We start from the raw sequence: 24467 nt of genomic DNA, 5'->3' as shown, positions 1-24467 counted from the left end.
TGAGAAACTTAGTAAATAAAAACTCTTATTTGCATCATAGAAAAATTAGGGAGTCAGTATTTACCCTTTAAGATGATTTTCAAAAATAATTCAGAGTAAAATCCCTTTAAGGAGAAAACTTGCCAGGGGAACTAAAAACATAATTTTAATTTAATACAACTTTTCTGAAACTCATCTACTATGTATAGTAACAAACAGTGAACATGAAAAAGTTCATAATATATCCTCTATTATATTCCCAACAGTATATGTATTTCTGTAAATATTTTGAGCTAAAGAGAGATGGCAGTATAGCTAGCATGGATAGTCCTGGTGATTCAAGAAGCTGACCACATCCAGTGAAGACTGGTGAGACAGTAATAACAGGGGTCGGGCTTGCTTTCGAAGATTTTATACTTTGTATTAGTGTTCTTTTTTCTAATCACATATTGAGTACTTACAATCCATAACTTCCATTCTGTAAATTATTCAATAAATAGTGTTGTTTTGTGTTTACTGGATGACCATGAAAAACTAAAGCAGGATCCCTACCATACATCTTACTATGTCAAAATTAAGTCTGTATGGATCAAAGATGTGAATGTAAAAAACATTTGTTTCCAAAGGCACTGACCAAAAAAATAAACCAAGCCCCCCAATAACAACAACAAAACAAACCATACACTTCTACTTCAGCAACATGAAAGCCTAGGTTTTTGGAGACTTCCTCATGGTTTAGAACATCTACAAGTTTGAATTAAAATGTAAAAATTTGTTTAATGGCCAGGCGCGGTGGCTCACGCCTGTAATCCCAGCACTTTGGGATGCCAAGGCAGGTGGATCATGAGGTCGACATGGTGAAACCCCGTCTCTACTAAAAATACAAAAAACAATTAGCTGGGCACAGTGGCGCGTGCCTGCAATCCCAGCTACTCAGGAGGCTGAGGCAGGAGAATTGCCTGAACCCAGGAGGCGGAGGTTGCAGTGAGCCGAGATCGCGCCATTGCACTCCAGCCTAGGTAACAAGAGCAAAACTCCGTCTCAAAAAAAAAAAAAAAAATTTTGTTTAATGCATGAATGAGCTTTAAGGAGATTAAAGAGAATTTTCAAAGCCCTTGAGGCCAGAATCAACAATAAGGAGAAATAATCTAGTATTAAATTCCTCACTCCTGGCAGCAAAAGCCTTGGTTTCATTGGGGCAGACATGAGATGTGAGGAAATGAAGCAGAATGAGAAGGTAAAGCAGAAATTCTAGAAAAAAGTTTCCCACAACCCAAAGGTTGACATCCTCACAAGATAATTAATGAACTTGCAATGAGAAGAAAGTCATGGCCTGGCTCAGACTTGAGACAGCTGGAGCTGGAAAAGATGGAGTATGGGAGGAAGGATCTCTCCTCTCACCAAATCCCTAACCTTAGGCTCCCATTCACAATAGTTGGGAGAATAAAATTAACATGACTTGTACAATCTGCCCTTCCCACTTCCCAAAAAAGGCCTCTAGTCAAGATTTAGATGGAAATGATAAAATGTAGTTATTGGACTAAATAAAATTATATTTAAATAATGACTAATCATATGAGGAAAAATAAAATTGTATTTTCCTACCTTATACCATATGCAAAATATCAATTCCTGATGGTTTGATGACCTCTGAGAAAAACAAACTTTTCAAAACTTTAGCAAAAAATAAAAAGGAAGTATATCTTTTTAACCTTGATCTAGAAGAGACTTTCTTAAACAAGGTATAAAATGTGCAAACCAAAAAAAGAAAGGTTGATAGATTTGATAATTAAAATTAAGAGCTGTTCTTAAAAAAAATACATAAAGAAATGGCAAGCTCTACATGGAGACTATGATGAGCTTAGAAGGGAGCCTTCCAACGACTACCATAGAGCCCTTTCTTCAGGTCAGTATGAGTCTCTTTACCTGTATTCTTCAGGTAGGGACATTCATTCGGTTATAATGCTATTATGTTCAGGCCATCTTATCTAAAATACTGTCATTAGAGTTGCTATACATACAGCATATTTAAATTTCTGTGTAGCATTATATCGATCTCATTTAATTCTATGAGACAGTCTATGTGCTCTTTAACTTTAAAATATGTCAGCATAGACAGTAGTTCATGTGTGAGAGTGTGTATGTATTTTAATCTACATCTTAGAGTAGTTAATTACCTTAGTTAATTGCCTTAATTAAAACGACCTGAAGGGTGGTCAATTAATAATCAAAGAACTCTAATTAGGAAAGCAGTCTCCAAAAATGACTAGCTTTTGCTAGACCCTATTAGAATACAGTATTTCAGAAACAGTTCCTACAGAACTACTTTCGTTCTTTAGCTATCATGATTTCTGGTCCATACCAAAGGTTTATTCATTAGCATAAAAATGTTAGAAATAATTTTTTGGTGGTGAAATAAACAGTGTTCCAGGCACTGCACTGTCTATAAATATCATACAGACACCCCCCCTTTATTGAAATAGCACAATTACTTCTAAAAAGAACCCCTAGATTTAGGATTCTGAAGACAGGATGGTGTTACCTAGAACCTACTAGAAATTTAAGCTGAATTCTACCTCTAAACATTGTCCTATTAAACAATAGAGAATTGAAGAGAGCTGGGATTTTGTCATATTTACAGGATGGGTTAAAAGACTGTTTTGGGGTCTACCTATATGGCAGAATTTGACAATCTGGCCTGAGTCTTGCTTTCATGGCAAAGTAGCATTTGGTAGAGAAATTTTGAGGAGGAAACTGATAACCTTCTACCTGCAATGATTACAGCATCTACCATCTACCTGCCAGCTACCAAAAAGAACCCAATCATAATCCCTGAAGGATCTAGTATTTGTGAATGAGCAAATTGACTTAGGTCCATTTGCCACAAGTAGGATTATTATCCAATTTTAAAAAGGAGGTAAGATTTAGAGATGTTAAATCATTTCATCAAGTTTTCAAAATTAGTAAGTGGAGGAATTGAAATTTGAAAAGCAGATCTGTATAATTCTATAACCTTTATTTCAAACCCTTAATCATTATACAATTATGAAACTCTGCCTCATTATTGGCCATCTGGACATTTTTATACTTTAGCCTATGCAGGCAGAGATTGGCTCTCAATCCATGGGTGAATTATAAGCACACCCATTGCAAGGTTTACCACCCAAGAATATATATTCATCCTATTAAACCTCCTGTCCACAACACTACTCCCTTGACTTTGGGCACATTTCTCTGGCACATTTTGGGGTGTACAGGTGGTTCTAGTGGACATGGAGGCCTTTTTTTAGCTGTATTGCCTCAGAAGGCAGATGCAGGGCATCCTGAAATCCTCCTACTTCCCTAAGACACACTTCTCCAGAGGATTCTGAATGGAATCCTGCAGAGAGAAAACTGTAGGAAGGGGCCAAGTTGCTAATCTTATTAAAATAGTCCAATTGTTTGAACTCAGATGCTTGACAGCATATGAAGATGCACTGATCAGTTTACAGGCATGTAATCCAATCTAGATAATGTTCTGCCTGAAAGCGACTGCTTATACCCACTCTGGCAGCAGCCCAGGCGGGGAGCTTTCCGGTTAGAGCAGCAAGATGCCCAAGCCAGTAGACTCTGGGACTTCATCTCTGCTGGGTAGGGTAGCTGGCTTTTCCCTACATTTTGCTATTCCATACACGTGCATAGGCATGCCAGGATGGCATTGCCTTTCTGTTAATTCCAGCACTGCACATCTGACTTGTGTTCTACTCAGCCCTTTATCCTTCCTCATCACCCATACAAATGGCCCCAAAGCTCCCTGACTGGTGCCTAGTGTTGAGCAAAAGGATCCATTCACTTTGGGATTAATAATGTCTTAGTCCATTTGGTTCTCATAACAAAGTATCATAAGCTGGGTAGCTTATAAGCAACAGAAATTCATTTCACACAGCTCTGGAGGATGGGTGGTCCAAGATCAAGGCAGATTTGTTGGTACCTGGTGAGGGCCTGTCTTCTGGCTCATCAATGGTGCCACCTTGCTGTGTTCTCCCATGGCAAAGGGGTGACCAGAGTTATTAGCACCTTATAAGAGCACTAATTCATCATGAAGCCTCTATGCTCATGACCTAACCAGTTCCCCACAGCTCCACCTCCTAACACCATCACCTACGGGGTTAGGTTTCAACATATTAATTTTGAGGCAACACAAACATTCAGTGCATAACAATAATAATAATACAACAATCATTTAGTAAGTGTTTTCTCAGGAAGAAGCCTTTTTCCAATGACAGCACAATGCAGCCTTCCCCATTTCCTTATAGCTGTATTTCCCAAGAGCACTTTCTAATAAACCTTCTGCAGGCAGCTCTCCAACTCAAAGTCTGTTTCCACAGAACTCGATCTAAGCTAGGACATATCTTTTCAAAGGACAGATCCATTGTGAACTTAGCAAGTAGGATCCCTCTGTGTGTGACAGGGGCTCAGGGAGCCATGGAGGCTCCAAGAGGTGGGACAGCTATGAGGCCGAGGCCCTGACAATTGGAAATGTTCATTAGTGAAACTATGCAGTATAATTTCATAGAAGATTATTCATCTGGAGGCTAACAGATGGCTCTGAAGCCAAATTCGGGACTCTAATTCAACAGAGAGATTCTGCTGATGTCACCAGCACTTGAGCTGTGTGTTCCAGTGTGGGCTTTTTAAGGGTTTTGGTTGTCTTTTTTATTTTTTCTTTCCACAAACAGCCATAGAGACTCGAGAGTTAATTCAGCCTTGTAGTCACTCCAAGGCCATCTGTTGTTCAAATTAAAATACATATTTTTAACTTTAACCTTTCAATCTCTAAAGTTTTAAACCTTTGCAATAGAAACAGTCATTTTGCAACAGCTTCTCAGCTTCCTGATTCAGTGACATCAATGAAAGGGGAATGTCAGTTTTGGGAACGTCAGTAAGGAACATTGGCAGGGCTGACATTGGTAAAGGGACACAGAGAATCTACCAGGTTATTTTCTGTTCTGGCATGACATGGTAGCTAACGTGCTATGCTCTTGTTTGTTGGAGTCAGTCAAAACTGATTAGATTTAATGAAGGATAATTTAAGAATTCACATTGCTTCTGAGGCATAAATAAATAAAAAAGGAGCTAGAAAAAATGCTGCAGAATTTAGGCTCCTTTGTTAGTTCTATTAATCTGCTGGCATACTCTAATGTGGAAGCCAAAAAAATGTAACCAAAATGCTAATTTCTTTTGAATGATTTTTTTTTCTATTTTAAAAGACATGCACATTCATTGTAAAAAATAAGGAAAATGTGGAAAACTACAAAGATACTTATCTTGCTGTCTACAGATTAATGCTTTTAACATCTTGGTGTATTATGTTCCTATTTACTTATTTATTTTTATCATTTTAGAGGCAGAGTCTTGCTGTGTTGCCCAGGCAAGACTCAAACTCCTGGGCTCAAGCAATCCTCTCACTTCAGCATCTCAAGAAGCTTGGACTACAGGCATATACCACCCTGTCCGGCTGTGCTCCTGTTTTGAGAGGTGAATTTAAATATCACTTTTATGCAGAGATCGGGTCATCATAACCCATGCTGTGTTGTCCTTGATGTTTGAATATGCGATTGCTAATCCCTAATTAAAAGGAGCATATGTTTTGAATCTGTTTGATCTTATTTCTTCTTACCAAAATGTATGATTTTTTTGTGCCATCCACTTTATCTGTGACAAATGAATAAATTTGCTAAAACTATTTTAAACTACACAAATTAAAATGGTATATTACCCTTCTCAGTTCAAATCAATTCAACAACCCTTTTTAAATGATAGTTACTATGTATTCTGCAGCGTGCTAAGGAAAGTATAAAGATGGGGTTGCAACAAGGAGATACAACTGTGCAGACCACACAGTCCCAGACTCTAGAAGCTCATATTTCCTTATGAGCTTCATGCAACGAATATTGTTGAACACCTACTCTGTGCTGGCAATATGGTTGTGTATATTAAGGACACGGTCGCTACCTTCATGGGCTTACCTTCTGATAGAGTAGATAGACAAAAAGTAAATGAGATTATTTTCTATATATTATGACATTTTGACATCTGAAAAATCTTGTTGTCTGGAAAGAGACTTTCCCTGCAACACTAGCCAATTCTTAGAGACAGTTAAGAGCTCAGGATTGTACCTTTCATATGCCAACCAACCAATCTAGAGTCTATATCACCAACTACCCCCTTTATCTAACTTTCACACACCAAGCTAATATTTTCCCTGCCCTAAATTATCCAAGAACCACGTACGAGGCGATTAGAGACCATCTCTATAGCCCAAAGCCCACTGAAATTATTAAAACTAGCCAATCCTAAAGTGTTTCTTCTGCCCTGTCTTAACTTTCCCATGGAATCCCTGATAAAGACGGTAGCCTAGACTCTCCCCTTTCATGCTTCTGCCTCCTACCAAAACCTGGTGTTTTCTCTGTAGCCCTGTGTAGCATGGTATATCCCCTTCTCTTAGGAAATGTAAAGTAATAAGTCTTCTTCCAATGGCATTGACCTCTCCATGTTGTCACCTCTGTTAACTAAAATTACTGAGACACAGTTGTAAATACAGTTGTCCCTCCACATCCATGCATTTCACATTCATGGATTCAACCGCCTGTGGATCAAAAATATTCGGGACAAAAAAGTTCCACAAAGTGCCAAAAAGCAAAACTTGAATTTGCCACATGCCAAGTACTACGTTGAATTCAAGCAAATGACATCATGTGTAGGCATTGTATTAGGTATCACAAGTAATCTAGAGATGATGTAAAGTATACAGAAGATGTGTGTATGTTATATGCAAATACTATGCTATTTGACATAAGGAACTTGAGCATCCTGGGGTTTTAGTATCCTCCAGGGATCCTGGGACAAATCTCTTACAGATACCAAGGAGAGACTGTACAGTGAAGGCAAAAAAAAAAAAGCCGGGGCAGGGGAGAGTGTGTTACAGAGAAAAGCTGAGAGCTGCTGCTTCAGAGGAGTGATAAGAAAATGCTTCTCTAAGGAGATGGTATTTTGGCTGAGACCTGTATGGTAGAAGGGGCAAGCCAAGCAAAGTATGTTCTAAGCAGAAGTAACAGTAAGTGCAAATATCCTGAGGCAAGATTAGCTTTGCTGGTTCAGTGAACAGGAAGGCCAGGTTGGCTGAAGCAGACAGGGATGGAGAGGGGTGGAAAGAGATGGGAGAGGCAGATGGGGCAAAGTTCATGGAGGGCCTTGGAATAAAGCAAACCAGACACACATGCAAATAAGCATGACGATACATTGTGAACAGTATCTAATATTTGCACTTTTTTCAAATTCTTTTGGGATACAATACTGGTGCATCCAAAACTTTAAATCTCTGATGCAATTCCAGGAACTGTGGCACAGCAAAATTGGTGACATTTTGGGTAGATGTATTTGATAGCATTCATTAAACTGTACTCTGGCCTTTCTCGTACATTTCCTGTAAAGTGGGTTTTGTAAATTGAAAGAAGACTGCTTTCATCCAGCAGTGTTAAGTGAAGTGATAAATGTTACACTGTGCATAATGTCAAAAACCTAGTGCAAGGTGCATATACCTTTGTGGTTTGTGGGTGGGGGTTGAGGGTGGTAATAAGTCGGGGGCAGGAAGAGGGTGGTTCTCCTTAATTAAGTTCTTTGTTGAAGCTCAGCTTACCAACTGTTGGGTTCAGAGCCTGCACATGACTCATGATTCGCAAGCTGGGCCTGAATCTTGATTAGAATAAAAACTAGGTGGCTTAGACCTGACAGCTTTTTAAAGTCAGATGCAAGAAGTTGCATTCACCTTTTCAGTTTGCTGTGACATAATTGTGGTTTCATTTACCTGCCAAGTTGGTAAGAATATTTAGTTTCTAGGTCCATAAAACAGACTCTAGGTATCATAGAGAAAGGATATTTTAAAATCCCCCTTTTCCCAAACTGCAAAATATTTTCTTTTGAGTAAAGGTTGGACTGCAGATTTACTCAAATGAAAGGGAGTGGGTAGAGAATAGTTTATTAACAACAATAACACGAGCCAAGTTTTAAGCTTAGGGCTATACAACTTTATACATTCATTATTATTACAACCCTGTTCTGTAGCTGCTATTATTTTCCCCACTTAATAGATGAGGAAACTGGGCTCAGAGAGTTTAAGTGACTTAGGCCAAGGCCAGAGAGGGAGTGTGGACCCAGATGCCTAGCGGACCTTGCATTCAACCCAGGTCTGTTTGGCTTCAGCTTGCATTTCTCACTGTACAACACTGTCTCCCAGCATGCCATCTCACCATGTGCATAACCAGAGCAGGCCTACCCTACCTTTCATTGTTGTTGTCAAGAACAGGATACAAATGGTGGCTTGTGGAAGACTCTACAAATGGCAATTTTAAATTAAGAAAATTAAAGGAAACCACATACTGGGCTTTACCCTATCTCACAGGCCTCGCCTCGCTGGCAAAGTGAATGACTTTCCTAGTGCTGAATTGGAAAGAACGTGCATCCTGTTAACAGGAACTCTGCAGCGCCTCCTGGTGAGTTGTCCTTTTCATGGAACTGGGTTTGAAATACACGTTTCAAGGTAAAGGAGTTTCTCATTTAGTAGAGAAAGTAGCACCTTTAAAATGCCTGTGCCAAGGCCTAGACCAATATCATATAGTTTCTCTATAACACATTCTCTCTATAACATATTCTCTTGATAATATATTCTATACATAATTCCCCCAACATGTTTCCCTAAGACAAAAGTATATCAAGTAAATGTTAATTGTGTGTATTTTTTTATTTATTCCACACATATTTCAAAGAGACGAGGCACCTTAAAATATGCAAACAATTTAGCAGTACATAAACAATTACAAATAATTTCTGAACGACTGCAAAGAAAATAGGAAAATAAAGTAGAAACACAGAGAGGTTATGTTACTTGGTATCTGTGCTTTAAAGCCCTTTCTCCTTTCTAGACTTCATATGCATTATCCTATTTGATCCTTGACACAACCCTATGAACTGGGAAGACTGAGTGTGGCATTATTAATCCAATTTTACAGATGAGAAGACTGAGGTTCTAAGAATTTCAATGATCTTCTCGAGGTGACAAAACCAGTAAAAAAAAAAAAAAAAAAAAAAGGTTGCTAACCTCAGATACAAGTTTTCCTAACTGCTAGCCCAGAACTCAGTGAATTCTGATGTCCAAGTCTCCAGGGTGGGAGAGATCCCAGGGAAGGTAGGAGTGAATGCAAGTCAACAATGTCTTGGCACATTTGGTTCTTCTTTGGCCTGTCTTCCTGTCTTTAGGTGTCATTCAAAGCCCTCTTGGTGGTTTTGGTTTTTGGCTGCCCAAATGTCTTTGCCAGAGCTGCTGCCCTCCTCCACTCCTCACCCAGCCCCCATCAAGAGTTTCATTTGGAACTAACATAAACCACTTTTATATGGTTTGGCTATGTCCCCTCCCAAATCTCATCATGAATTGTAATGGGACTGTAATCCCCACGAGTTGAGGGAGGGAGGTGATTGGATCATGGAAGTGTTTTCCTCCATGCTGTCATCATGATAGTGAGTGAGTTCTCATGAGATCTGATGGTTTTACAAGTGTTTGAAAGTCCCTCCTTTGTTCTTTTCTCTCCTGCCACCTTGTGAAGGAGGTGCCTGCTTCCCCTCCCAGCATGATTGTAGGTTCCTGAGGGCTCCCCAGCCATGCAGAGCTGTGAGTCAATTAAAACTTTCCTTATAAATTACCCATCATTGAGTAGTATCTTTATAGCAGTATGAAAACAGAAATACATACTCCTATGTCATGAAAGGACTTCTATGTCATGAAAGGCACCCAATCCAGTATGCAGGTCCCTCGGTGCCAATTCTTGGCTAGGTGAACACTAGGTGAAGAAGGTTCTGACACATGCTACATAAGTATTGAGGACATTATCCTGAGTAAAATAAGCTAGACACAAAAGGGAAAATAATGTACAATTTATCTTAAAAGAGGTATTTAGCATAGTTAAATTAATAGACAGAAACTGGAATGGTGGCTGCCATGGGCTTGGGAGAGAGGAGTATGAGGAGTTACTGTTTAATGGTTTGGAGTTTTCTCTTGGACATATAAAAAAGTTCTGCAGGTAGATAGTGGTGATGGTTGCACAACAATGTGACTGTACTTAAAGTCACTAAACTGTATACCTAAAAATGGTTAAAAGGTCCATTATATGTTATGTATATTTTACAACAATAAAACACACACTGGACTCCAAAGGTTTAGTACAAAGAAATAAAAAATATCTAATTAATACTTTTTTCTGCATTAATTGCAAGTTGAAACAATAATATTTGAATGTGGTGGGTTAAATTAAACATATTATTCTTAAATTTTTGATGCAAATCATAGGGGAAGAATAATAAAAGCAAATAACTTCAAGGGGGCCAGCGTGTGCATACATATGTGAACTGAGAAGTAGTGTTTACAACAGGGTATGTTTGAGGCAACTAAGACTCTATGCCCAATCCTAATGCATTCAGATTAAAGTTTTAAGAAATCCCATGTATTAGTCTGTTCTCATGCTGCTAGTAAAGACATACAAAGGAAAGAGGCTTCATGGACTTACAGTCCCACATGGCTGGGGAGGCCTGACAATCATGGTGGAAGACAAAGTCAAAGAGCAAAGGGACATCTTACATGGCAGCAGGCAAAAGAGCTTGTGCAAGGGAATGACCCTCTATAAAACCATCAGACCTCCTGAGACTTATTCACTATGCTGAGAACAGTATGGGGGGAAGCACCCCCATGATTTAACTATCCCCACCTGGCTCCACCCTTGACACATGGGGATTATTACAATTCAAGGTGAGATTTGGGTGGAGACACAGTCAAACCATATCATCCCACTTAAACAAACATAGCCTCAGTCTCAATGACCTAGAGGCAACAGTTACTGGCATCTGACATAATATGTTATACATTTGCTAAGAGGGTGCTATTGATATTGAGATAAAAAAGAAATATCTCCTGAGGGTCTTATAGAAAGAACACTGCAATGAAGTCAACAACATCCTTAGATGTTGGGACAAAGTCCCATGGAATTTTTTCTCACCCCATCCCTCATTTGAGGCCCATTACTTCATAGAACAATGTCACAAAAAAACAGTTCTGGCAGAGGCCAGTGGTCCAGTGGGAGACAAAGTAGTGCTGGACGAATGGTAGAGATGATGAGGAATGTGAGTGCTACTGTCATTCAAAGGTAGGCAGATGTCATGAGTGGCCATCTGCAAAGAAAGGCAGTGGGCTGAAGCTTTAGGAAAGGGAGGGTTTAGATTCTTGTCTGATCCATGATGGGTACACTGGAAGTATTTGTTGCATGAATGACTGTGTAGATGTCAGTCCATTCAGGATCCTATAACAAAACACCTTAGACTGGGCAATGTATAAACAACAGAAATTTATTTCTTACAGTTCTGGAGCCTGGGAAGTCCAAGATCATGGTGCAGCAGATTCAGTGTCTGTGTCAGCACTATGCCTTCTACCTGTGTCCTCATGTGGCAGAAGGAACAAGGGAGTCCATTAAAGGCTGTTTTATAAGGGTACTAATCTCATCCATGAGGGTGGAACCTGCATGATTTATTAACTTTCCAAAGGCTCCGCCTCTTATTACTATCACATTTGTTTTCCAGTTCTAACATATGAATTTGAAGAAGACACCAACAAGCAGACCTTAGCAGTAGAGAAAAAACACACAGATATTTCAAGGCCTAAAGGATAAAAGAGTATTTTGGAGGGCAATCTGGCTGAAGGATATTAGTCAGGATGTTAATAGCAAGTGACAAAAACCTAACTTTTTTTTTTAAATGGAAATGTATACCATTCAGGACATAGGGATGGGCAAAGACTTCATGACTAAAACACCAAAAGCAATGGCAATAAAAGCCAAAATTAACAAATGGAATCTAAACTTAAGAGCTTCTGCATAGCAAATGAAACTATCATCAGAGTGAATAGGCAACCTACAGAATGGGAAAAAATTTTGCATTCTATCCATCTGACAAAGGGCTAATATCCAGAATCTACAAAGAACTTAAACAAATTTACAAGAAAAAAAATCCCATCAAAAAAGTGGGCAAAGAATATGAACAGACACTTCTCAAATGAAGATATCTATGCAGCCAACAAACATGAAAAAACTTCATCATCATTGGTCATTAGAGAAATGCAAATCAAAACTACCTTGAGATACCATCTCACTCCAGTTAGAATGGTGATCATTAAAAAGTCAGGAGAAACAACGGATGCTGGAGAGGATGCAGAGAAATAGGAATGCTTTTACACTGTTGATGGGAGTGTAAATTAGTTCAACCATTGTGGAAGACAGTGTGGTGATTCCTCAAGGATCTATAACCAGAAATACCATTTGTCCCAGCAATCCCATTACTGGGTATATACCCAAAGGATTATAAATCATTCTACTATAAAGACACATGCACATGTATGTTTATTGCAGCACCATTCACAATAGCAAAGACTTGGAACCAACCCAAATGCCCATCGATGATAGACTGGATAAAGAAAATGTGGCACATCTACACCATGGAATACTATGTAGCCATAAAAAAGGATGAGTTTATGTCCTTTGCAGGGACATGGATGAAGCTGGAAAACATCATTCTCAGCAAACTGACACAAGAACAGAAAATCAAACATCTCATATTCTCACTCATAAGTGGGAATTGAACGATGAGAGCACATGGACACAGGGAGGGGAACATCACACACTGAGGCCTGTCAGGGGATGGGGGTGCTGGGGAGGAATAGCATTAGAAGAAATACCTAATGTAGTTGATTGGTTGATGGATGCAGCAAACCATCATGGCACGTGTATACCTATGTTAACAAACCTATATGTTCTGCACATGTATCCCAGAACTTAAGTATAATAACTTTTAAAAGCAGAAAGCCAAAAACAAACAAAAAACCCAGAAATGTATTGGAAGCATATTGGAGTATCTCACATCATTAAAAGAATAAGTTGAAGATCAAATATGTTGAAGGCAGGGTAAACGTGGGCCAACATGGTGGACATGGAGATGTGCTGCTCAGATCCCCTTTCACAGAACAATGTGTTTTCCCAGATGCTGGCCATGTGGTCAGCTGACAGCCTTCAGCTGTCATCTACTTCAGTTTTCCTCAGCTGCCGAGAGTTGCCTCGTCCAAGAACTTGCCCTTTCCTGGGTAGCCCATATCCAATTACTAATCACTGTGGAAGAATAAAGGCCAGGACATCTCAGCCCATGCAGAACAATTTCAATGGGCCATTTATCCTCAAGAATTCTCTGTTGAGTTGGCCTTGTCAGACTTGCATTGAATTTAGTTTCTGCCTCTACTCAATCTTGCTTTCTCCTCCTCCTTTCCATAAGTGTTGTCCCCTAATAAATATCCTACACCCTGAATTCTATCTCAGGGACTGTTTCAGTAGAACCCAACCTTTGACAGCCTAAGAAATGAATTCAAATGAGAGCAGGATGCTCTCTCTGTCTGTCATATCTCATTATTTCTGGATCTTTGCTCTGATTCTTCCACTCCAGATTGCTTCTCCAAACATTGGGAAGTCTGATCATGAAGAGTTTCTCGTACTATTAGCCACAGGGGAAAAAATGTTAGCCACAGAAATATCAGATTGTTATTGTTTGCTTTCTGATAAAAAACTGTTTTAAATCCCAGGAAAGGATAATAAAGAGCCCAGCTGGGGTCAGGTACCTACCCAAAAACAAACTCAAACCTGGATGTCAAGACATTACAATTTGCCAGGTTTGGTTCAAAACCTGTTTCTCAGGAATGGGATCATACAGTAACAAATATGGCAGCCGCACACACCCATGGGGTTTTGGAGAGGACTGCTGGGCCAAACAGACACACACACACACACACACAGAAACACACACAGTCTCTGTATTTTGGGAAGTACTGGCAGGTTCCTTTGAAAGATTAATTTAGGATTTTGTATGACAGGTGTATGAGTTAAAATATTTTTAGTTAATTGGTTTTCAAACAAATATTGGAACAAGATTCTTTTTCAGACAAAACTTACTCAAATACATAATAAGCAGACCTACATAATAAGCATACAATAATGAAGCTGCTGATTTGAGAGGAAGTGAGAGCCTCAGAATCCAATTTCTTATCTTTATCTAATTCCATTTCCCAGCAATCAATGAGCAATCTCATTCATTCATTCAACATATAGTCATTGAACACTTCTTCTGCCTCCACAGCATGCTAAGTTGAGTAAAAACAAACATAATCTCTATTTCTGGACCATACTATATATGGTCCTAGGACATAGTTTGAAACCCACTATTTTGAGTAATACTGGGTGGGGGCAGGGGTTGGGAGAATGACAATAAAGGATTAAGATAGTAATGTTTAGAAATACTGACCTGGTGGTTTTAGATGCTGTCAACTTGATTTGGGGAATACTAGTCATGGTGATTAATTAGAAAACTATTGAAATAGTCAAGACATGAAATGTGTGATCCAAACTAGAGGAAAGGCAGAGGAAATGAAAAGGAAGAGTGAATACAAAAAATATAAGGTAAGTAAAATTGATTAGTCTTGGTGACAACCTCTTAATGGATCTGGCTAGTGTCTATTAATGCATGATATTAAAACAATCCCACATACATTTAGAGGCACTAAGTCTCTCCTCCCGCTTTTCCCACTCAATCAAATTTGCAATGTATTCCAATCCATATCACTGCACTTACATATTAATCATTCATGCATTCTTGACAGCCCATTTCAGTCCTATTCCTTCAGCACCCTGACCACTTACACATATTTCTTATGGTTCCAAGTACAACAGTCTCTCCTGGCTGATGGCAGCCCATGACATTCCTCATGTCCTCTTTGTACATAACTATAATCAACATTAAATTCCTAAAAATTTACAGTTCAACTAACATCAAATATTCCTTTAACCGAGATATCATTCTCTGGCTTCTCAGGGACTTGTTTTATGTAATATCCAAAAAATAAACATTTTAATTTCCCTTCACTTATTTTAAGTTCATGTGTAGTTCAATGTGTGGTTACATGAGATAAGGTCTATTTTTCTGGCCTTGATAATGACTCAGTACTTTTGAAGCATCTTGGGCAGAAGACGCTTGCACAACTACCGCCTTGTAAATTCACTTTGCAATTTAGATTTTCTAAGAATTTTACAAGATTATCTCTAGAAAGATCCTTCTGAATTATTGCTCCCCACTCACCTGTCACAGTTGAGGGAAACTAAAGAGAGTACATGCTGGACTTGTAAGTTTCAGCCTTGTGTTTTTTTGCTACTAGATGATACAAGAAAAGGTAGGAGCACATATAGTTTATGACAACTCACCATAAAGGAGCAGGGTAATTTTTACCGGCCGCTGAAATCCTATTCACTGCCAAATCACAGGGGACAAATATTTAAACTTAATTTCTGTGTCAGTGCCTTTTTCTTTATGTACTGGAGTTTTGTTTGCATATTCCTAAGTATCTACCTAGGCTACAGGCTACTTGAACACAGAGACTGTGTATTGCATGTTCTAATATCTCATACACTACTGTATTGGGCACACAGATTATAGGCCACACTTCATTTATTTATTCATCTCGCAAACATTTATTGAGTACTTACTATATACCAGGTACTGTTCCAGTTGCTCGGGTTACAGAAATAATTAAGGAAAACAAAGCCCCTAACTTCATGGGCATACTGCATAACAGGAAAACTAGAAATTGAATAAGGAGGATCTAGTAGAAAAGACAATATTCAACAACTAAGAAGAAGTATGATGAGGTTTATAAAAGGGAAGGGCAAAGTCTGAAAGAACAACTGTCAAGAGGTTACCACCCCTCCCTCCCTTATCTTCTAAACATCCCCCCTCCCCACCTCACCCCTTTCTGGATTCGTGAGTGAAACTGGCATCAGGGACACAAAGCATGAGTGTCACCATTCTGTGATGTCTGTGTCACTTGGGGCCCCTATTGGTTAACGTAATTCGGTACCTCAGAGCAAGTGGTATTGGTGACTCAAGCAGAAGATTGATAGTAGCTCCCAGGAGGGAACAACTGACAGTGACAAACCTACATTCATTCATTCATTTATTCAGCAAACACTTATTGAGCATTTCTTGTGTGAGGTACTATGAGCAAAGCAGTAACTGCCATCATTGGAATACTCATGTGCTGGGAAAGATGTATTTTAAGCATAGGATCATACAAATAAATGTAAAATAATTCCTACATCATGCTCTAGAGGGTTCAGAGTATATATAATGGAGTGATTTGACCTTTGTAATAAATTCAACACAAGTAACCCATGATCTTACAATCCCAAAGCTTGAACTCTCAATGTGTATGTCCCACTGAAAAGTCAGCAAGTGTATGATTGCCTCCAGGCCATTTTCTTTCATACTTAGACAACTCTGATTATTTTTATTAGACTTTAAGTTCTGGAGTACATGTGCAGAACATACAGGTTTGTTACACAGGTATACATTTGCCATGGTGGTTTGCTGCACCCATCAACCCGTCATCTACATAAGGTATTTCTCCTAATGTTCTCTCTCCCTCCACCCCCACCCCTCAAAGGTCCTGGCGTGTGATGTTCCTCTCCCTGTGTCCATGTGCTCTCATTGTTCAACTCCCACCTATAAGTGAGAACATGCAGTACAACTTTGATTACTAAAAAGTTCTTCTATGGAATTTGAGTTGGCATTCTACACGACATCATTGTTCTAACCACAGGAATCACACACAAAAAGTTGACATAACTTTATTTTCAAATGTTAAAAAACAATTAGCAGAACTTTCCCCCATCCCAACCCTGGATTTCAAAGCTTCCATTCCATGGTATGCTTATAAGTTCCCATCCTATCTTTGTCACTTACCTTTGGACTTGTTGTATAGTCCAAGGGAAATGGAAACCAAACATTGCATATTGATTTGATACTCATGGAAAATATTGCCTATTGATCCCTATGTACTTTGGCTACTATGCCCAGATGAAGTCTTTTAATCAATTTCAGCACAGCTCTCTAGCTCTGGTCAATCAGTTAGTGTTAATAAGAGGGTGAGATCTTTTTGCTATTCAAGTTTAGCCATGTCCCTCTAAAAGTGGAACTAAATACCAGGCTCAAGCACTGAGTTCTAATACTGGATCTAAGCTAACCATCATTGTAGCCTCATTCTGAAGATTTTAAATTTTATTATCAAAGCTTCCTTCCCTAGATGTTCCATTACCTGGCATGCTCTTGCAAATAATATGTGGAGCGGAGACACCCAGACAAATGAATTTATATTCTCCTTTCACTATTGACCACTTTCTATTTATTTAATACTTAAGGCTCATTATACCTGTTTGTAAAATGCCTACTTTGCAGAGTGGTTGTGAAGATCTGTGAGACAATGTAAGTAGATTTACCAGATCCTTGATTCATTTTCTAGTGTATTTTCTTTCTTGACCACTTATGGTCTAGGACAGTCTTTTCCTAGTTCTAGATGAACCAAAAGATTCCACACAAAAAATTTTAAATTACTCCAGATAAACTAGAAAAAAAAAAAACTAAAAGAAAGGAAAAAAGAGAAATATTCTATTCTTGGTTTAGGTAAGCTGACAGTATAAAGTTGCCAGTTTCCTCACTGCTGAAAGAAATCACAGATTACACAAACAAATGGAAAAACATTCTAACTTCATGGATTGGAAGAATATTGATAAAATGGCCATACAGCTCAAAGCAATCTTCAGATTCAACACTTATTCCTATCACACTACCAATGTAATTTTTCATAGAATTAGAAAAAAACTATTCTAAATTCATGTAGAATTATGAAAGAGCCCAAATAATCAAAGCAATCCTGAGCAAAAAAGAACAAAGCCAGAGGCATCATATATCCTGACTTGAAACTATACTATAAGGCTGATAAATACACTATAATACTATAAAGCAGCATTGCACTGGTACAAAAACAGACACATAGACCGATGGAACAGAATAGAGAACCCAGAAATAAAGCTGCACACCTACAGCCATCTGATCTTCAACAAAATCAACAAAAATAAGCAATAGAGAAAGGACTTCCTATTCAATAAAATGTGCTGCTATAGCTAGGTAGCCATATGCAGAAGAATGAAACCAGACTGCTACCTTTTACCATTTATAAAAATTAACTCAAGATGAATTAAAGATTTAAATGTAAGACCTCAAACTCTAAGAATCCTAGAAGAAAACCTAGAAAACACCATTCTGGACATCAGCACTGTGCAAAGAATTTATAACCTAGTCTTCAAAAGCAATTGTAACAAAAACAAAAATTAATGTGTGACCTAATTAAACTAAAGAGCTTCGGCACAGCAAAAGAAACTATCAACAGAGTAAACGGACAACCTATATAATGGGAGAAAATATCCACAAACTATGTATCCAACAAATGTCTAATATTCAGAATCTATAAGGAAACTAAAAACTCAATAAGCAAAAAAAAAAAAAAAAAAAATCATTAAAAAGTTGGCCAAAGACATGGATACTTCTCAAAAAAAAAAAAAAAAAAAGACATACAAGTGGCCAACAAATACACAGGAAAATTCTCTACATCAGTAATCATCACATTTATGCAAATAAAAACCACAATGGGATACCATGTCATACCAGTCAAAATGGCTATCATTAAAAAGTAAAAAACAAAAGACACTGGCAGGGCTATGGAGAAAAGGGAATGCTTACACACTGTTGATGAGAATGTAAATTAGTTCAGCCACTGTGGAAAGCAGTTTGGAGATTTTAATATGGAATCTTACTCTTTCCCTCAGCGTGGAGTGCAGTAGCGTGGTCTTGGCTCATTACAACCTCCCAGGTTCAAGTGATTCTCCTGCCTCAGCCTCCTGAGTAGCTGGGATTACAGGCATGTGCCACCACACCCAGGTATTTTGTGTATTTTTAGTAGAGAGGGGGTTTTGCCATGTTGGCCAGGCTGGTCTGGAACTCCTGACCTCAAGTAATCCGCCCACTTCAGCCTCCCAAAGTGCTGAAATTATAGATGTCAGACACTCTGCCTAGCTGAGATTTTTCAAAAAACGTAAAACGGAACCACCCATCAACTCAGCAATGTCATTACTAGGTATGTATCTGAAAGAAAATAAATCGTTCTACCAAAAAGACACATGAACTTGTGTGTTCATTGCAACACTATTCGCAATAGCAAAGACATGGAATCAATCTAGGTGCCCATCCACACTGAATTAGATAAAAAAATATAGTACATATATACCATGGAATACTACACAGTCATAAAAGGAATGAAATCTTGTCCTTTGCAGCCACATGGATACACTAGAGGCCATTATTTCAAGACAATTAATGCAGGAACAGAAAACAAAATACCACATTCTCACTTATAAGTGGAAGCGAAATACTGGATATGCATAGACATAAAGATAACAAGCATAGACACTGGAGACTACTAGAGGGGCTGGGGAACGAGTGGGACAAGGAATGAAAAGCTAACTGTTAGGTACCCTGCTCACTATCTGAGTAATGGGATCATTCCAATCTTAAACCTCCACATCATGTAATATACTCATGTACCAAGCTGCACATGTACTCCTGAATCTAAAATAAAAGTTGATATTAATTTTTAGATGTCAGTTTTCTATGTTAAATTTATAAATTTAGTATAATCCTCATATAAATACCAATGAATTACGTTGTAAAGTTCGACAAGTATATCAAAATTTATATGGAGAAATAAATGTAAAAATATCTAAGAAACACTGAAAAATAAAAAACTACAAGAACTAGCCTTACTAGGTATTAAAATGAGTATAAAGCTTTCATAATTAAAATGTCTTGGTATTGGTACATGAATAGAAAAATAAAGTAGTGAAATCTAATAGAAAGTCCTGAGCTAAATTCAAAAATATGAGAACTTTGTATACAAAAAAGAAGACATCTCAAATCACTAGGGTAAAGATGGACACTTAAACAAATGATCCTGGGTAGCCATTTGAAGAAAGATAAAATTCGATCCATCTCTCACATCATCCATATTAATAAACTTCAAATAAATTAAGGATCTAAATATTTAAAAATAAAACTGTAAGAGTTCCACAAGAAACTATGTGTAAACTCATTTCTAATCTCAGGGTAGGGATAAGATTTCTAAGGATGACTCAAAATCCCAAGACAATAAAAAGCAATAAAAAATTTTTAAAAAATCAGAGGCAATAAAAAACAAAATTGATAAATTTTGCTACTTGAAAATAAAAAATATTTTACATAACAAAAGCACCACAAAGAGGGTCAAAAAGCAACTGATAAAACTGAGAGAAAAGTTTTACAACATATACCATAGACAAAGGACTAATAGTTTTAACACATGAACAACTCTTAATAACTGAGGTACAAAAGACAGAAAACTCAATTAAAAAAAGTAGGAAGCCAGGTGTAGTGGGTCATGCCTGTAATCCCAGCACTTTGGGAGGCCAAGGAAGGAGGATTGCTTGAGCCCAGGAATTCAAGACCAGACTGGGCAAAATAGTGGGACCCCCCCCATCTCTACCAAAAAAAAATGATAATAGAGAATGGTGGCATGTCCCTGTAGTTTCAGCCACTCAAGAAGCTAAGGCAAAAGGATCACTTGAACCCAGGAGTTGGAGGCTGCCATGAGCCATGATCACACCAGTACGTTCCAGCCTGGGCAATAGAGAAACTCCGTCTCAAAAAATAAAAATTAAAATTAAAAAAAAATATATATGTAAATGGGAAAAGACATGAATGGGCAAATCACAAAACCTGGACATTAAAAATGGCCTTTGGATATATGGGAAAATGCTCAAATTCTTTCATAATTAGAGAAATACAAATTAAAACAACACAAATATCATTTCTCACCAGACTAGCAAAAGTTTAAAAACTTGACAACATATTCTGTTGGTGATGGTGTGAGGAAAAAGTCATTTTTGTGGGTTATATGTACCAATTATATAAATGGTACAACCCTTCTGGAAATAATTTTGGCAATATCTAACAAAGCTACATACATTTTTACCTTTCAACCCAGCAATCCCACTTTTAGGGACATGAAACTACAGGGACATGCCACCATTCTCTGTTATCATTTTCCAGGAATCTACCTCGAAGGTATACTTTCAGCAACATATCAATACATATATACAAAGTTATTCATTGCAGCTTTGTTTGTAGTTGTATAATACTGGAAGTGACCCAAATGCCCATATATGGTAAAGTGGTTAAATACACTATGGTACATCATACCTTGGAATACTATGTAGTGGCAAAAAAGAATGAGGAAGATCTCTGTGAACAGGCATGACATGATTTCCAGGACACACTGTTAAGTGAAAAAAGCAAGGCTCGAAGGAATATCTGTAGGACATAAGAAGATAGGAAATACAAAGGTGTCTACTCTTTTGTTCAAAAGATCAAAAAAGAAGGATAAATAGAAGCTAAATAGTGTGGTTACCTAAGGAAGCAAGTGAAAAAGAGGAGAAAAGAGGTGAGAATGGAAAGAGTTTCAGGGATGAGGAGGGAGTCACACTTCCCCAAGTACATATTTTTGTATAGCTCTGACTCTTAGAAGTACAGTAACATTTCATAAACCCTTCACATATCCTCAAAATAGACAAAAACTTAAAATCAACCAGGATGCAAGGAAAGGAGAACCCAGAAATGAGTAGAAACACTAACAAATGAACCTAATTGTACTACAAATGAATAACATTACCACACTGAAATGGATGGGTAAGAAAAAGAATTAACCTAAGTAAGTATGGAAGATAGTGTCTTAATAGGCTACCATGTGGCTAAAAAACATTTTTTTTCCTAACTGATCAAACACCAACTTAATCAACTAATCAAGATAAACATCACCAGCATTAAGACATATTAATATCATTACTGCTGGATAATGACACCATGAGAAAGATACAGGAGAATTTTTGTAGTGCTCTTGCCAAAAACACACGGCCTCAATCTAATCATGAGAAAACATTCAAAATTAAATGACATTCTACAAATTAACTGACCGGTACTTATTAAAAGTGTGAATATCACAAAAACAACAACAACAAGGAAACACTGAGGAACTATTATAGACTGAAAGAAACTAAGGAGAAAAAAACAAATAAATGCAATCTGGGATCATTGTTAGCATCCTACTACGAAAAAAAACAGGCATTAATGGAAACACTGATAAAATTCAAATAAGGTATGTTGTTTAGCTGCCAATATTTTACCAATGTTAATATCCTGTTCCTGATCATTTTATTATACTTATGTAAGATGTTAACTTTAAGGAACATGAGGTAAGGACTATAAGGAATTCTGTACTACTTTTGCAACTATTTCATAAGTCTAAAGTTGGTTTAAAATTCTAAAAGTATTTTTAAAAGACTTCAATGGGAAGTAGACAGGGCCTTTGGGTCTTATGATATTGGGAAGCCACAGAAGAGCAGATATTCCAGTCCTTGAAAGTCTGTGGCCTATTGGGCCATTCATATAAGAGCCCTAGAGCTCAGGAAATATTATTATTATTAGTGTTGTTATTATTATTTTATTTTACTTTTTTTTTTTTTTTGAGATGGAGTTTCCCTCTCGTTACCCAGGCTGGAGTACAATGGCACGATCTCGGCTCACTGCAACCTCCGCCTACCCAAGTTCAAGCAATTCTCCTGCCTCAGACTCCCAAGTAGCTGGGACTACAGATGTACGCCACCACACCCAGCTAATTTTTATATTTTAGTAGGGATGGGGTTTCACTATGTTGGCCAGGATGGTCTCAATTTCTTGACTTCATGATCCGCTGGGATTACAGGCGTGAGCCACCATGCCTGGCCAAGCTCAGGAATTATTTTAACCTCACCACTAGAGTTGAAGTAATGCTCTTCAACCCCGTTGCCTGTATTCCATACTGGGGGTGGGGGAGAAGGGAGTTGGTAATAACTTATGGTATATTTGGACACCGAAATGCCAAAGATCAATTAAAAATAATGTTGTAAACTATTTAATGATATTCCATATTATGTTTCCCAGAAATTAAATAGGTTAATATAGAGAAAGACATTGAGGGAGAGAAAATTTGAAAAAATTTTCTCCAAAATGTTAATAGTAGTTACCACTGATTGGTGGACATACATCCTTTGCTAAATTAAAAAAAACGTTATTTTTAAATTAAGCAGGGAATCTTCTGGTTTTAAAATGGTGGAGTAAAAACATCTGTCTCTTCTCTCTTCTCCAAAGTCGCTCTGCAGCAACCAGAAGGAAAACAGAACAAAAGTTAGCAATCAAGTTAGAACTGAGAATTCAGAAACTAACTCAGAACCGCACAGCTTCATGGAAACTGAACAACTGGCTCTTGAATGTCAACTGGATAAACAATGAAATGAAGGCAGAAATAAAGATGTTCTTTGAAACCTACGAGAATGAAGACACAACATACCAGAATCTCTGGGACACATTTAAAGCAGTCTCTAGAGGAAAATATATAGCAATAAATGCCCACATAAGAAGCAAGGAGAGATCTAAAATCAACACCCTATCATCAAAATTGAAAGATCTAGAGGAGCAAGATCAAAAAAACTCAAAACCTAGCAGAAGACAAGAATAAGATCAGAACTGAACTAAAGGAGATAAAGACACAAAAAAACCTTCAAAAAATCAATAAATCCAGGATCTGGTTTTTCAAAAAGATCAACAAAATACACAGATCACTAGCCAGATTAATAAAAAAGAAAGAGAGGATAATCAAATAGATGCAATAAAAAATAATAAAGGGGATATCACCACAGATTCCACAGAAATTCAAACCATCATCAGAGAATATTACAAATAACTCTATGCACATAAACTAGTAAACCTGGAAGAAATGGATAAATTCCTAGACACTTGCTTCCTCCCAAGCCTAAATCAGGAAATTGAAACCCTGAAAACACCAATAACAAGGTCTGAAGTTGAGGCAGCAATTAAGAGCCTACCACACAAAAAAAGCCCAGGTCCAGATGGGTTCACAGCCGAATTCTACCAGACATACAAAGAGGAGCTGGGACCATTCCTTCTGAAACTATTACAAACAATCCAAAAAGAGGGAATCCGTCCCAAATCATTTTATGAGACCAACATCATCCTGATACCTAAACCCGGCAGAGACTCAGCAAGAAAAGAAAACTTCAGGCCAATATCCATGATAAAAATAGATGCAAAAATATTCAATAAAATATTGGCAAGCCAATTGCAACAGCATATCAAAAAGCTTATCCACCATGATCAAGTAGGATTCATCCTAGGGATGTAAGGCTGGTTCAACATACGCAAGTCTATAAACGTAATTCACCACATAAACAGAACCAAAAACAAAAACCACATGATTATCTCAATTGATGCAGAAAAGGCCTTTGACAAAATTCGACAGCCCTTTATGCTAAAAACCCTCAATTGACAGAACGTATCTCAAAATAATA

The 24467-nt window shown here is 37.8% G+C and overlaps 1 long non-coding RNA gene across 6 annotated transcripts in view; it reads right to left on the bottom strand.

The window, feature by feature from the left end:
- Positions 1–24467, bottom strand: part of LOC103796261 (uncharacterized) — a 175913-nt gene that overhangs the window by 56338 nt on the left and 95108 nt on the right. The window contains exon 4 of one of the 6 annotated variants that reach the window (XR_013523364.1): positions 14395–14496. The exons of the other annotated variants lie outside the window; for them this stretch is intronic. This is a non-coding gene — a long non-coding RNA (uncharacterized LOC103796261). The remainder of the gene's footprint in view (positions 1–14394; positions 14497–24467) is intronic. 6 annotated transcript variants of the gene reach the window in all.

Source organism: Callithrix jacchus, chromosome 10 (genome assembly GCF_049354715.1).
Source record: "Callithrix jacchus isolate 240 chromosome 10, calJac240_pri, whole genome shotgun sequence".
Taxonomy (NCBI): domain Eukaryota; kingdom Metazoa; phylum Chordata; class Mammalia; order Primates; family Cebidae; genus Callithrix; species Callithrix jacchus.
This window is presented reverse-complemented; position numbering and strand designations above follow the sequence as displayed.